We start from the raw sequence: 17,088 nt of genomic DNA on the forward strand, positions 1-17,088 counted from the left end.
GCCCACTGACAGAGAAAAATTTAAAACATGTTAAGTTACAGTTTTAAAGAGGAGGAAAAAAGACATTTTAAAGCAAGTCAAAGCTTGTAACATTGCTAAGAGCTCTCTATTATGCTCAGATACGGTTTTAATCTACTTAAGGGAGGGGAAAAAAGGCCCCAACAATCCAGCCTTGGCCCAACAATTGCAAAAGCAAAAGCAAAGGCTCAATCCAACACTCAACAGATCACAGACTCGGGTTCCGATCGCTCCACATAAATAAACTGCCCAGTGAATGTGACTGAAGTGGGGAAGGAAATGGCCTGGTTGGGTTGAAAAGCAGACTTAAATAATAGTTTCACACATAGGCCCGTGCCTTTCTGCAGGTAAAGAATGGGATTATTTTAAATCCAAGGCAATTGATGGCACAGATGTGGCAAAGCCATCACTGCTGAGTGCCTAAAGGCAGGTGGAGCAGGCGGATCAGGCAGCCAGTGCCAACAGCACTGCGCTCCTGCCTGCAGCTCAAGGACGGAGAAGAGCAACCAGCTGGATCTGGTGGAATCTTCTGCAAAGGGATACAAAGGAACAAAGCAACAGTGAGAGCTGTGGAGAGCCTGTTGGAGAGAGCTTGGTGTTCAGCTGTTCTTCAGGCTTTTGGGCTCTCCCTGACCTCATCCTGCACATAGGTGTCCTTCCTGATCCCTTTCCCCTCCTGTTCAACAGAGCAAAGCCATATCCCTCTGGTGTCTACAGAGACATCAGTTACACAGTTTAACTCGTTATTCATGTCAGATGATTGTTCTGGCTGTCCACAGCTCAGTCCCTGCACGTATGGCTGCTCCTGTGACAGGCAATATTTGGGTACATTATTGGGGCATGTCACAGGACAGTAGATGTATTGAGGCATATAGGCACCTATTCAGACAGGTACAGACCTGCCAGGATATTGTCCCCAGTCATAAAAGACAGAGCCTTCATTGTTTAAAGCAAGTGTAGCTGCTACTTAGCGGTCTCAGACAGGGACCATTCACTGTATATTCTCTCAGAAGATACCAGCTTACTGACATACTTAATTTTCTCTATAAAGAAAGAAACTAGATCTCAGAAGTGATTTTAATCAGCTTTTAAATCTAGTATTAGAGCTACCAACTAGTGTGAGCAACTACCCGGCCACAGAGCAACTGCAAAACTAGTTAAAATAAGAGAAACTGTGGAAACCTCCAGAAACAAAGAATCACACGTCTGGCAGCACAGCAACATTCATGCACACTCTGCAACATAAAGGCGATGTGTGGAACGGGTGAAACAAGACCCTGGTCATCACTGAGCTCCAACAACCCACTTAATACAGAGGGTTTGGAAGGAGAACTTAGCTGATATGATCATGCACAAGTAGTACTTGCATTTTGGAAACTTCGGGACCAGAGGATGTTCTTCACACTTCAAGCCTAGTCCAGCCAGAAGCTTCCAGTGAGATTTCAGGGCTTGCAATTACATCACCAGGTAGTGCTACTAAAGGGCTAACTCTGTTTTCTTTTGAGTAGTAGGAGAAGGGGTAGGAGAAAACAGGAAAGAAAATATGCCTCACCATGTATTTTGCAAGAGAAAAGCCAAAATAAAACCCTACATCCAGAATGACTACATCTGTGAGATGACTTGATGACTTATTCCAGGCACATCCACATGGACTGCTCTGAGAACAGTACAATCTCCATTTAAACAAAAAGAAAAGAAAGAAAACATCATCCAGAGAAATCCTTCACTTTGAAACTGAAATTAACAGGGTGTTGTAGTGATATACTGCTGAAATTCTTTACATGTTTTTGTGTTGACTTTTTATAACTCTGTTCAAAGAGAATGAAATATCAAACTTTTTTGTCTGCAGCCATCAGACTACAAAGCTCCCTGCTCATTCATTAAAGCAATCATAACCTCTTGACACTAGCAGCTGATCTTGGCAATGGAAAGGAAGATCACCAATGTGAGACTGACAACTAAATGGCAAAGATTACTGAAAATAACAAATCCACAATGCACCAAGAGACGAAGGATGATAATTTGGAAATTCTTGTTGTATTTCAGATCAACTCTGCAAATTTAAGTCTAGCTACCACAGTAAAGGCATTCTTAATGGGTTAGAAACATCTGCCTTAAACCAGAACAAATATAATGGAACTGAAAACAACAGGGCAAACATTCTTCAAAGGTTTATAACTACAAAAATCAGTCAAAAGAAGAAGAGAAGCACATGATGCCAGCATACCAGATTGTGAACTCTCAGACTGCTACCAGTGACACTGATGAACACAAAGAAGAATCAAAGAATAATCTAAATTTTAAAAATGTGCACATGCAACTACTTCCACCTAGATGATTGGAAGATGTGCTGCAGGGACAGTGAAACAAATCCTAAGAGAGAAACAAGATTTGGACAAGCAGGAAAGGTGATGATGCTGTGCTATTCACCTACTTCTGCAAAAGCAAAGAGATGGAAAGGAAAAGTCCATACAAATTTATTAAATGCTCCTCAGGGTTACAGGGGAACAGAAAGAAGCCTCAGTTCCCTTATTAGTACTTAATGCACAACTACCAGAACATAGCACATAACAGAGAGATATTAATCTTTTCCAGGCTCTGTTTTAGGAAAATTTAATCCTCTCTCATATCCTCTCACTGTCCCTGAGGTCATCTACATCTCTCTTCCAGCATCTGTCTTGCTCTAGCTGATAATACATTTTAAAATTGCTTCAGTTGACCAGAGGTTTTGGGGAGCACCCATACACAGTCTATGCCTTAGGAAAGTTTGCAGTGCTGAAAACTTTTCCTGGAAAAGAATGATCATGATATCTTTAAATTCAGCAAGTGAAATTTAAAAGGCAGGGTTTTTCTTTTCAGCTTGAAAGAAGGAAAACAAAGGAAGAGACAGTGAAGAGGGGATCAAAGCTCTCAGAATCTTGTATTGCTTTTGCAGAGGTCTCAGGCAAAGCCTAAACACAAAGCACACAGAAAAAGGGTGTCAGCAGAACTGGGGTCTTCTAACCAGCCCAGGTCAGAGGTATACCATTCAACAGAAAGTACCAGGGTGCAGCCACCCTCACAGGTAGCCATGTCTGAAACCAGACCACTGTCTGTCTATCCATGCACGTACCCAAACATGAGCAGTGCTTTTGTTTATCTAACACAGCAAAAAAACAGAGGATAATATATTAGCAGATGGTACTAATTTATATCTGCTGAAGGTTGGTAGGTAGATTTACAGTTTCTGCATACTTTGAAATACACAGTACAACTGTATAGGCATCCTTCAAGGCACATTTAACAAACCTTAGGTAAATACAAGACTCGCAGGATTTTGTTGTTTTTGCCCAAAACAGAAGGCTCCATGTGTTGGCTCCCATGAGATGCTTCTTCTCCCACCCCCCACAACCAGAGAGGTAACCACAGGCATTCCAGCAGAGAAATCCTGGGGTTCCTTCAGTCCTTGTAGGGAGACTCCTGCTCTTCAAGGTCAACACACTGTACCTGGCACATGAGGTATAGTGCAGCAAATACATGATCTGCTAGCATTGCAAGGGGAGAGCATAAGAGGCAGCCAGATGAGCCAGTCTCATGCATAAAATGAAAAACCCATCAGATCTCTGTGCATACAAGCTAACTGGGAAAGCTCCTCTAGTGCCTAGGCAGCTGCCAGCATTGCTGGAAACACTGCAAAGGATATTTACAGAAGACAAAGCCATGTAAAACAAATTATGAGAAAGTGCAGACTTCTCAACCTTAAACAAAGAGCTCACAGCAGCCAGCATGCATATGAGTGGGCCTCTGGATTCACTGGCACTTGATTGACTTCTTTTCAAAATGACTTCTTGGATTTGTCACTGCCATTTTCCTTTGTCAAGAGCCAATAATATTGTTTTCCTAACGGTTTATGCAGGAGTACTGGAGCCAGCAGCTTGCACACTGGTTGCTTTTATTGGTCTATTAAAATGAAATGAAGCTGATACTAAAGCTTTTATAATCATTTAGGTTATTTCATTATGCGTTCAGGGCAGAAAAGCAACCAGTGGTGTGTTATACAACTGAGCAGGCAAAGTACATCTGCCCCTCACTCTAAGGAGAAATCCATATGGACTGAAGGAAAAATCAACAATGGGAAAATTGGTTCTCCAGAGTTTCTGCTGGTAGAAGCAGCTGCTTGTTGTACTTAACACCACAGAAAAAAAATAAAAGGGAAATAAATTCACCAGAAGTAGAGTTTGATAGAAAGTATGCCTGGATGACTGCTATTGCACATTGATCATTGCCTGCATCCAGAAGCCCGTATCAGGAACCAGGACATGGCTGCACAACTACTACACAAAAAGGGAATAGGGACTATCAAAGTGTAAAAATAAAAATACTCAACAGAAAGCAAGATGCAAAGAGAGGGTAGAAGCAAACAATGAAGCAATATTTCTTGTCCTGACAGCAACTGGTCTCGATACAGCCACTTAACTGCTGCCATGTTTTGCATTCATGGCATAGAGTCCATGGCAGGACCTGTAGATAAACAACAAGGAAACTGCAGACGTTTACTGGAAGCCTTTCCCAATGTTTGGAAAAAAGGCAGGACAAAGGAGACGTATCAAGAACTTTACACATTTATTTGAAGACTAGGTTGGATTCAGGATGAAAACACTAGGACCAGCACAATAGTAAAGGGATGCAAAAAGTCTTATTCTGACTACCTATTTATGTTTTCATCCAAGTAGCAGCAAAGCAAGACCATCTTGCAGCATCAGGAACATCAAGGAAACCATCAGATGCATCAAGGAATGTCACACCAGTTTCTTTTGCAAACAACCAAACTAAACATTATTATTCATGTCCCTGTGTTTCTGCAAGTCTTGCTTGAAGTGTAGAGGCAACAAATACCACGTACCCAAAGTGACTGCACTAGACTTATAAGCCTACAAATATTTTTATTTGGAATTTAGGTCTCAACAAGTCCCTGCTGGCATTCCTACAGGAACTACAAAATTTTTTTTCCTTTTTTTTTTAACATTCCATTTACACTGACAAGTTTGCTACTTGATTTTCTGGCCCCACGTAAACAGACAGAACTTTATTTTAGCATTAGGCTGTCAAATAATAATTTCTCCTCTTTTCTTTTTTTTTCAGCTCTATCAAGTGACATTCTTGAATTTGTAGAATGATTTTGAAGAGACCTAGGAACTAAGAAGAGAGTTGGTGGTATAATATTATTTTCAATTCATAACAAAAACAAAAAGAGTAAGCATATCCATGGTTCAAATTCTCAGAATTTAGCACTTGGACTGATCCAAGATTACTGGGCTTGAATTTCACATGTCATACATTTAACTAGCTCAGGTCTAAGGCACAGCATTAAAGCACTCTTCATTTACATGACATAGAAAGCACAGATCACTGACTCTAAATATCAGATGTACTTAAAACTGCCCTCCTCAAAAAAAAATATATGACTAGCCATGCATCAGCAAAATGTAGGTACACTAAAATATACAAAGACCTATGTGAACCAGGCTACATGCATTTGAATTGAAAAGGAGTGGGCAAATGGGAGCTGCCACGTGTCTCTGAGAAAGTAGCACCCAAGTCCTTTTGGTTTTCCATGAGGAACACTATAACCATGGGCATATGATTTATGAAAAAACCTCTATGTTGACAAACAAACTTACAGTTACTATAGGCTCACACTGAAGCTCATTTGAAAAAAAGCAACCAACACACCAGGTAAGATCCTTAGCAGCTGAACTCTGATTTGCAGTATTTAATGTAAGACACACTCAAACACTTGTTGTTAACAGCCCAACTCTGTAATCTGACTGCTACAACACAGATCAAAGCATATAATCCAGTTCCTTCAACAGCAGTTTGAGTCCAGGCAACCAAATTAACATTCAAAAGAATCAATTTTCTGTATTTACAGCCGCACTGAAATGGGTGAAAATGACAAGGATGTGAATGCTAACAATCTGTAGATAATGTTCAGCTCCTCCTGCATCTCACCACTGTGACCACAGCAGCACTACTGTGATGACAGGGTTAGATAACAAAGGCAATATGCAGAGAAGAATGCACTGTGAGGATTTTCCATTAATGTTTGACTCTCCACATACTTCCAAGTGGTCAAATTTGCCTACAGTTTCAAGGGTAGAGCACAGTTAAGAGACCCAAACAGCCTGGAAGTCCCATCTTCATCTCATGGCCTACATCTTAGCATGGGTGCCTTTGCCATCTCTCACTCCAGCTGTGGCACTAACAGATGTTTGTGATACACCATAAAGGCATCAGCACCTCAGAAAATCCAACAGGCACCAAGTATCGAAGTGCACTCCCTCAACAGCACAGGCTAAGACTCAAAAGAAAAAAGGACCAGCAGGCCCATCCCAACTCCCCCAGACTCCCACACACATGCCCCACCTCAAAGATAACAAAACAAATTCTACTTTCTCCACACTGTCTACAGCAAAGTTTCATACGATACAAAACTGAGCCTCTTATCTGAAAAACTACTCAGCTCACTGGAAGATGACCCAGAATGGATGTTGGCCATGCTGTCTGGTATAACACAGGAAGATAACACTGCAGTGGTGGTGGGACAGCTATATGAAACAAAACTTAATCCTAAGTAATAGTGTGAGCTACAAACCACATAATAAACTTCCATTATGTAATACAGTTTTTAAGAGCCAGTTGTGATGATGAGCAGCCTTTATGCTCACATTGCAGAGGGAAGCTGAGCGCTGGCTGCAGAAGCAGTACATGTATTTCAACTGTCTTCTGACAGCTGCACTTATCCCCACTCTTCAGGCTAAAATCTGTCCATCTCCTCCTACAGGTATTCTCCAGCAAGCCTCCAAGCACTGGATTTTGGAAATTAAGCTAGACTAGTTTCTCTCTGAGGAGGTAAGCACATACTGATTTCCCCCTTGGCCAGCCCCATCAAAAGCAGTGAAGCTGCAGGAGGCATGAGTCAACACGTGCTTGTCAGGTAAGTTTCATGCTCTTTAGCTCTCTGTGCTGAAAAGTCCTTTGTTGCTGTTGAGCCGCTAGCAGACAGGAAGACCCGGATTCTCAGCGTGGCATAGAAAAAAAAAGCTTTATTATTTTGATTCCAACCTATATAGACTTTTCAGAGGTCACCCAGATTGGTCAGTCAGAAACCTCCCCCTAGGCCTGATTGGCCAGGCCTGAACTGTCCAAATCTCGAGACACTGTTTTAACAACATCCAAACTTTATCTTTGTTTATAAAACACAGGAGAAAGTTCTCATGGGAAAACCTGTGCTAGCCACAGTCCTTCACTCCACTAATGACCCCTTGCAGAGTAAGGGCAACTAAAAGTCAGTAACACTACTGGAATCCAACTCAAACCAATGAGTTATTTTATTACAGCTCCTTAAAAGCTTAGGAAATAAAATTAGCTGTATTTTAAAGATCAGTTTGAGCTCTTTTTCCATACAGGAGGTGAATTCCAAATTTTCAGCAGACACTAGTGACCAATTTCTCTCCCCTAGGAATTTGAAGTGCACCTCTAAGTCCTTATTTCTGCTTTTCGAGAAGCGCTTGTAGCTAGAAATCAGATGTACAGGGAGGGAAAACTACAATGAATAATCAGATGGAGCAGCTGCCTTTCAAGAAGGGTCTAAAAGGTTTGGGAGCCTTCAACTTGGAAAACAGATGCCTTGGTGATGAGGAAGAGCAAGGTTGAATGCACAGCTGAATGAGGCCAAATACAGAACTATTACTTGCCAAGCCCTGTAATATTAATTTCAATGAGTGCCCCTTGTCCTAGCAGGAAATTAATTTAAGAAGTACTTTTTTATGCAGCACACAGACATCATCTGAAATCTGTAGCCACAGGAGAATGCAGAAGATGACAGATTTAAAAGCAACTAGACAAATCCATGGAAGATAGATCCAAGCCAGTAACTAAACAGAATAAAAAGGGAGCTACACTCTAATATCTCTGATCCAAGTGGTCTATATGTTGGAGAGGCATGAAAGGAAGGAATGGACCCGAGACAGTGGGCAGGCTCATGGCCCTTCCTGGCACAGCACCTGCCACCATCTGAGACAGAGTACAGATACACACAGACACTTGTCTCACCCATCTGATTTCTTTCAGTCTTGCAGTCACATATATTTCTGAATGTGCAATTACCAAGAGCTCAATTAATAAGTGGTGTGAACAGAACACTACTTTGGAGTGTATCTGAAGGTGAACAAGGCAAAAACTTTTATAAAGGTGCAAGAAACATCCTTGTAAAGCAACAAAATCTATTTTAAAAAGTCATTAAAAATCCATTTTCAAAAGAAAACTGGCATTCTTGCAGCAGAATAAACTCAGGACACTTAAGAGATTTTCAATGTGCTAATCTTGACAAAGTTTTTTGAAATAAAACCAGCACGGCAGCAATATAGTTTTTTTCCTATTTCATATTAAATAAATGAAATATTCATCGTTCTGTATAATCACCACTTAATTGAGTTTTAACCACTACCACATATCTAGGGGCAAGCATGAAATATTAATTGCCTAAAACCTACACAAGATGTATAAAACATTTCAGACCCACAATCTCTGACCCTACAGAGTTTGAGATGCAAACCAACCAATCCATCAAAACACCTTCTCTAAGTTCTTACATGGAACAGTTATGCAGTACTCAATCCTCCATTAAATATTCAGACTTCCTCTGTAGAGGTGCAGCCAAGGAATACACATCCCATGATTCCACAGATTTATAAATCCATAAACAACCGCAAAGATGATCTTATGCTTGCAAGACACAGACCATCCAATTCCACACAGAACTGCAACAAGTAAGAGGAGCATCTCCTCTCACCCCTGCAAATGTCCCACTGAACTTTATGGCCTGAGAAATGGCTTGATGAGGATTTAGAAAGGTGTTCAGTTTTGACCAACACCTCCTGAACAGCAACATAATACATGGATGAGTCTGTGTGGTAGCTTATTGAGGGTGCTTTTCATGAAAGCATCATGATGAAGTGTGCTGATTTTAGCTGGGTTAAAGTTAATTTTCTTCACAGAAGCTAGTTTGGGATTTGTGCTGGAAACAGCGTTGATACCACAGAGTTGTTTTACTTACTGCTGAGCTGTGCTTACACAGCCTCAAGGCCTTTTCTGCTTCTTGTACCACCACACAGTGAGGAAGGTGGGAGATGCACAAAAAGTTGGAAAGAGACAGTCTGGACAGCTGATCCTATCTGTCCGAACGGATATGCCATACCATACAGTGTAATGCTGAGCATATAAAGTGGGGGGAAGAAGAAGGAAAGGGAGATGTTCAGAGTGACGATGTCTGTCTTCCAAAGTAACCATTATGTGTGATGGATCCCTGCTTTCCTGGGGATGGCTGAACACCTGCCTGCCCATGGGAAGTGGTGAATGGATGCCTTGTTTTGCTTGTTTTGTGCACAACTTTCGCTTTACCTGTTTCACTGCCTTGATCTCAACCCATGCTTTTTTTTTTAACTTCTACCCCTCTGATTCCCTTCCCCATTCCACTGATACGAGTGAGGGAGAGGCTGTGTGGTGCCTTGTTGCTGGCTGGAGTTAAACCACAACCATCCTTTCTGGGTGCCAGCATGGGACTTGAACATTCGGAGATAACAACAGGTTAGACTGGAAGGGGCTAGGTGGAATTTATAGCTGTTACTGCTGTTTGGCTATTAATCAGCAGGGTCCTGTGCCTGAAAGGCTTGCTTGCCTGTCTGTCAGAGTCTGGTGCTCATTACTGGCTGCTTTTTGTTTGCACTGCTTCTTGTACTGCTGTGTTGCTTATCATCTTACCCTGCTGTGCCTGGGAACATTTTGATAACAGCCACGCCGATGCGCCTGAGCTGGCAGATGACCAGAGCATTGCTTCTGTGCTGTACAGGCTGGAATTCCACTGTGACCTCAAGTCAAAGGGACTGCCACCTGTGGATGAGTCCACACTGGAGCAGAACACTCCAGAGCGCCTGTGGCTGTAGATAAGCCCATGTTAGGGCAGGTACTGTGGCCATGGTTATGTCTGTGCTGCAGCAGGTGTACTTCTGAAGGGATTGTGACCAATGGATAAAAGGCCACGCTGGAACAGGTGCATCTCAAAGCAACTGCGGCTGTGGATAATGCCACAATGGGTATATCCCTGAAGAAACTGTGGCTTAGATAAAGCTCCACTTGAAGCAAGTAAAACTGTTAAGGAAGTATAGTCTTGTGGACAAATCCAAGCTGCAGCAGGGTCAAGTTCACTGCATGATTAAACCCTAAGGTCTGGTCCAAAGGGACAAGTGGTGGAGATTGTAGTGGAAATGCCTTTCAATTGCTGCAACCCAGGCTTTGAATTGCATGTTATGGGAATTACTACAGCAAAAACCACCTGAACCACTGGAGGACAAGCCCTACAAGAAGCAGGGCAAGTGCAGCAGTGACCTGACCTGAGCTGGTTGTGGTACCCAGTAATTCCACACAATTAACTCCACATCATCTCTCCTGTCCTGAGTGCTCCCTATAAGAGATGAAACCCCTAAGTCATGGACTAAATGAACCCAATGTTCATTGACTAAGGGAATGACAGCTACAAATTATATCAAAGAATGTGGGTGAAGGGTGGTGGGGGCTAATAAGGATAGTGTGGGATCTGAGCATAATGTAAATGGGATGGAATCAGAGGTACAGAATGCGCTGGTTTTGGCTGGGGTAACGTTAATTTGATTCACAGTAGCCAGTATGGGGCTGTGTTTGGGTTTGTGCTGAAAACACTGTTGATAACACAGATGTTTTAGTTACTGCTGAGCAGTGCTTGCACAGAGCCAAGGCCTTTTCTGTGTCTCACACTGCCTCACCAAGGGAGGACATGAGGGTGCACAAGAAGCTGGGAGGGGACACAGCCAGGACAGCTGTCTTCAAGTGACCAAAAGCAGATTCCATACTATCTGCTGTCATGCTCAGAATATTAGGTATGGGAAGAAGGAGAGGAAGATATTCAGAGCAATGGCATTTGTCTTCCCAAGTAACTGTTACGTGTTATAGAGACTGGGGATGGCTAAACACCCACCTGCCCATGGAAAGCAGAGAATAAATCCCTTGCCTTGCTTTCCCTTTTAAGCTGTCTTTATCTCAACCCATCAGTTTACTAGCTTTTACCCTTTTGATTCTCTTCATCATTCCACCAGGAGAGGGTGAGCGAGCAGCTGTGGAGTTTAGCTGCCAGCTGGGGTTGAATCATCATGACATGAAATACAAAATACTTTTTGTGGCTTTCAGACAAATAAAAACCTCTGGAAGATATATCTCATTTATAACCTTTTCTGACAAACTTAGGCAAGCGTCTGGAAAGCCACGTTGAATCCATAATTTCTAGATAACATTGTGAGTGAACTTTGCTGGGAGTTACAATTAGTTTGAAGACAAATCTCAGATCAAAGCTGCATGGATTTAAATAGAATTTACTTGTTGCAAAATCATGTACCCAGGTTCCAAAATCAAGGTGCAGGAGGAACAGGATAGCCCTGCTCTGCCAAATGATGGAGGAGAGTTTAACACTATACGATGACAACGCCTGTGGCTCCTTAAGGTACAATGCCAACTGTATCACAAATCAAGCACTGCCAAGGCTCTTCAGGCCCAGAGGAATGTTGATGTTGTCAAGGCCATTAAAAAAGGGGGAAAAACAAAATCCCAGAAATTAATCTTTCTCCATAGAGGCAATGAAACTGATATCCAGATCCTTTTACTTTTTTAAAAATAAGGTTTCATTAAAGGCTTTTAAGTTCATTACTAAAAAAAAACCCTCCTAACTATGAAACAGTACAGACTGAAAGAGGACCCCCAGCCCACAGTCAGAGTGAGCATTCTTTGATGTGAGAACCAACACGTTACATGGTCAGAGATAACTCCATGATACTTGGTCATCCTCCTTAGTACTCAGTAAAAGGATATCAGAGATCCCTGTTCCTCACATCTGTTAACAGTAGGATCCGCTCATTTCAATTTATTGAAACTTACCTATCCATCTTTCCTAAGGCTTTTAATCCATGGCTTCCAAGACTAGCTATGAGTAGAAGTTATAATTTCTTATACTAAAAGAAGAATATGTGACAAAAATCACAAAGAAATGTGCCTGTGTCTGACAGCAGAGCCAACTGCACAACTCCACTTTCCTAAATGACACTGCCCTTAGCCATGGGGCCATACTTTTATATTGCTTCCTATAGAGTATAGTAGATCGCACAAAAACACCAGATGGAAAAAGATCTTCAAATATATGAAGACATGAATGAGGAAACTGATTATTTCTAACATGAGCTCTAAAGAAGTAACTTTTTTCCAACAACAGCTAAAACTGGGTACTTCTGCACCAAACAAAAAGTCATCCCCATCACCAGGATTCATTATCAACTTTGCCAACAGCCTCATTTGAGGGGCAGAGCTCTGAGGAGGTGGGGAGCTTGGGCTGTGTATCCACCCACAGATGTTTTTCCTCCAGGTTAGGTTTGAGGCTTATTTGCAAGGCACACATGTAGGCAGCTTGTTTCAAGACTGCCTGACAGTAGAACAGAGAATTCTTGGGGGACATTGTAAAATCCAGCACTATTTATGCACATAAAATTGTGATCACAGGCTCAAGATGCAGGGTTTCCTCCAAGCTTAAACCCACAGTGTGCAACAAGAAACCCAGAGTGCCGATTCTACATGGTGGTACAAGGAACGGTAGGATTGATGCTGCTGATGTGCATGCTTTTATTTGAAAACTGTTTATCTCTTTTCCTTTAATTTCACTGCATAGAGCACTTGGATGATCTCTCTTACCAACAGAGGTGGCAAGTGTTAAATCAATCCTGATTTACCAGCCCTGTCACCAGCCACAGAAACAAAAAATTGAACTCGTCCAGAAAAAATGTAAATCATTGGATTATTTAGAAATATTCAGAGAAAAAACCACATAAAGTCAATTAGAGCAGCAAACATAAGAGAGACTTACACAGGAATCTATAAACTAGCTACTTAATGTATCAAACATCCAGTTTCGTGGACATTTCACCAGTTCATATAAATAAAATTTGAAATGAGTACTTAAGACTGCCTTAAGATGTTCATTAAAGGAAAAGGAAAACACCAAAATCAGCCTCACGAATTCCCTAACCTAGTCCCTATCAGACAGGAAGGAGCTGAGGAAGGTACCATGAACCAGCACAGAAATGTCAGGAATACAACAGCCCTGCAAAAAATCTGGTGCTTAGAAGAGGTACTAGCAATACCTTCAGCCTAAATGTAACATGCATCTGTTTTACAACAGTCTTTAAGGCTGGAAAAGGTATACTAGGCACTGCCCTCTCTGCAGCCTTCACTGTACCACCATTCCCATCTTTCTAGTTATTCAGGAGGAATGGTAATTATTTGAAATACATCTCTCCAGTATTGTCACAGTCCTTGACTGGATATGCAACATTCAGGACATTGCCATGAGATGCCCTAAATATAAAAAAAGAAGAAAGACAGATTTTTATAAGCTATTTATTAAATACAAATATTTCATGTCATCATATCAATTAAATATGTAGCAGCAGGTAAACTCCAGATAGCGCCAGCTTGATATAAAACTGTAAGAGAAATCTTCTGAGAAACCCACTCATACTAGGGAGTTGGGCACATAACTGTATTTTTCAGATCCTGAAACTGTACTCCTGCATGCCTAAAGCAAAAACAAAACAAAAATGTTGCTTTGGGTTTTTTTGCATCTGTTAGGTGCCCGAAAGGACACATCTGCAGCACAGAGAGGTATAAGGGGAAGGGAGCAGTAGCAATTGCAGTCAAGATCCACCCAACCCAGCTAATGTGCTCTGCCAGGATATGGCAAGTTTGTGTTCAAGTCTCCAACCCAGAAGGACTCAAGACTCTCTCGCTCTCCTGGAAGTGAACAAAATTTAACTTCAGGCAATTGGAGGAGACAGAACCTCAAACTTTTGTGCTGGCAGTGTTTCTTTTAAACATTATGCATACATTTATGCATTCTATACATTTGCATGAAAAGCATAACTATAGGAGCAAAGACCTATTTTCACCAGCGTCCTATCTCTATCATGAGATAGCAGCAAAATTTTTCGGACATTGTGTAAAAAAGTAACAAGGACAGAATTATCTCTTTCTCCAGCACACACAAGCATATTCCCCAAATTCCCCATGTAAACACTTCCCAAGACAAGGCCACACTGTTTAATTACAAGCAATAGACCTAATGTCTCACCCTTTTCTGTCTTTCAATTTCTATATTCTTCAGTCTCTGAAGGGTATAATCGGAATAAACACTGCAAACACAGGTCTCTCTCTCCAAAGAGCACCTAAACAACTGAGCCATCGTGGAGCTGTCCACCTAGCTTAGCACATATTTCCTTTGTACTTTAGAAGTGGAAAAGAGGGATAATGTCAACAATTGACATAAATCAATTCTAGTATACCCCATCTAGGGCAGGAACTCTTTCAGGACTTAAGTCATCCAGAGGACACAAAGGAGACAAAACTGGCCTCCCACACCCTGGGCAAATGCCAAGCTTTTCAGAAAAAAACTTCCACTCTCCTCACATTGTAAACCTGGACTTTCCCTAGCTTTTGGAAGTACTTAAACAAAACCAGCCTTTGAATGTTCGAAACTGTTTTGATGTTCTGTCATTTCTATTTTGACCTAATCTACCTAGTGGCATTGACCCAATTTCGCAAAATTTTAGACTCTCTTAGGACTGCACACTCTATGAATTACTAAAAGCAAAGAAAAAAGAAAAAAAAAAGGAAAAAAAAGAACCTCACACAAGTGTTAGTTCCTGCAGTATTTCAGAACGCAGCACTATGAAGACAACAGTAAGTTAAACAGATTTAGTCAGCTATCCAAAGAGGTGAGATGCAGGCGGACACTTTCATTAATTCATATTCTACACAAATAAATACTGCCATCACTAACGAGCTGAGGTTAATTAGATCATCAGAAAGTCATTAAGACTAGTATAGAATCCCAGTACAAGTACAATTCAATGGTAAATGTGCAAATGCATAAAACAAAAGACTAAAAGTATCTGGAGGTACCTATTGATCTCAGATTTACTACTAAAAGGACACACTGAACAAACATTATGGTCACAATTTGATAATGTCACATGAAGAAGAGTATAATCCAAGCAATTTTCCTCCAGACCACTCATGTGCCTGCAGAGATTAATTCCATTGACAAGATACCTTGCTTGGAACTTCCCAAAAAATGCCCATGTTTGTAACTTCATGAAAAAGAAAGGCTTGTTGCAAAGTGTTTATAATAAAGTCAAAGCAGTTTTCTTATACTGAACTGGAGTAGGACACCAGGAATCAGAAATCTTAACTTTCTATTTCTGCTACAAATACCCTGCACGACTCTTTCTACACTTTTTGCCCACTTACCCATCTGTACAAGGCTATGCATCTGGACTGGATGTGACTGGAACATGCTACGACATATTTAATATTGCCTACGTACTATGAAATACTACGTACTACGTACTATGAAATCCTTCTGTGAGATGTGCCAGACAAGCATACTTTTTTCATTACAATCTACTGCAAAATTCTGGTTTCTCATAAAAATCTAAGCACTGGCAAGGACTTCTGAAGCATAACAGCATAAACTGTTCTTTATTTAATTACTTGTGTTTGAACAAAGCATGAAGAAATACCATAAATGTACAAAAAGATTTAATCTAATTTGGAAGATGGATAGTTGGAGAAGCTGTTACCATGAATACAGCACATATATCAAAGGCTAGGACATCATTAAGAAAGAATTTCTCCTCCAGAACAACACAGAACACTAAAAGAGAAAAGAAAGGTGATTTTATCAGCAGTTGAGGAGCCAGGTATTAAAGTCAGCCACATGATGTAGTTTTGCCACCTTCAGCACACGTTCTAGCTTGGAACAGGCATCCCAGTGTGAGCACCTCTGTCCCTGCAGGTGCAGGCAGCTGTACCCAGCCCAGCGGCAGGACACTGGCCCTGCCAGCTGTCACCATCATGCTGGCACCACAGGCACAAAGGCGACACATCCCTACCATCAACTGGCTGGAAAAACACCTGCCAGGCTGAAGGAGGGTCAGGTCCAGACACATCTGGCAAGCCTGCACAGACATGAGATCAATCCATTTGGAAGAGTTACTCTGTCCTGTGGATGGCTTCAGAGGCTTCAGGACCTCAGTCCTTCCTCAAGACCTGGGTGTTCACAACCCTCACACATGAGGCAGTCACCTTCCAGGAGATGTCCAGGGAGTCACCAGCAGGGCTCGAGTAACACTTGCAAACACTGACAGGGAGATTACAAGTGCCATCCCTACCACAGAGAAAAACACTGCACAGCTTTCTCTAGGCAGTATCAGCAAACCCAGCACTAATTGTCCCTTCCTAACCTTGCTTCACATCATGTCCAAATGTTCTTGCTCGAAGAAAAGACCTTTTATAAAGGGTTCCTGCTTTCAAGCCTCTCTAGATCTTTTTTAAAAGCTTGCTGCAGGAACATTTCAAAAGGGAACTTCTTAAAAGTCATTAATTTGGCTCCATCAGACACTTCCAGACAGCGGGATATTTGCAGACACTGCTCATTTTGTTTTTCTCCATTGGACTTGCTTTTGGAAATCTATTTAACTGAACTTGAACCTTCATAAGAAATTTAATATCTTTACAGTCTATTTTCTTTGAAGGGAACAGATGACCAATTAGAATTGGAGCTCAAACTCCAAAACATGGAGCCCATCATGCTCCTTCCCACCAGTGGCAGTTCTGCCATCACATCCAATACAACTGGTAGGCTCCAGCTGAACCCCAGGGTTTCTGTCACACACTAGCAATCCACATGGTCAAAGCCTGCATCTGGAGGTTTCAGAACAAGGAAGATAACACTCCTACTAAAGTAAATCAGATTATATGTGCTGCATGTGACACTGGCAAGGTAGAAAAAAGTAAAGCAAAATCTTGTACAGTGTCTCTGCATCAGATGTAAAAATTGCCTCCATACCTCTTCATACCCATTCCTACACACCTTGAACCATCTTATCCACTAAGAATGAA

The 17,088-nt window shown here is 41.5% G+C and overlaps 1 protein-coding gene and 1 long non-coding RNA gene across 2 annotated transcripts in view; one reads left to right on the forward strand and one right to left on the reverse strand.

Annotated features, from left to right (window-relative positions):
* Nucleotides 1-17,088, reverse strand: part of VOPP1 (VOPP1 WW domain binding protein) — a 62,106-nt gene that overhangs the window by 31,813 nt on the left and 13,205 nt on the right. The window lies entirely within an intron of this gene.
* LOC146441361 (uncharacterized) lies at nt 6,042-8,166 on the forward strand. The gene is made up of 3 exons (XR_014850436.1): nt 6,042-6,564; nt 6,842-6,994; nt 7,833-8,166. It is a non-coding gene; the product is annotated as an uncharacterized LOC146441361 (long non-coding RNA).

The sequence above is a fragment of the Lichenostomus cassidix genome, chromosome 2, assembly GCF_008360975.1.
Source record: "Lichenostomus cassidix isolate B80296 chromosome 2, HeHo_3.0, whole genome shotgun sequence".
Taxonomy (NCBI): domain Eukaryota; kingdom Metazoa; phylum Chordata; class Aves; order Passeriformes; family Meliphagidae; genus Lichenostomus; species Lichenostomus cassidix.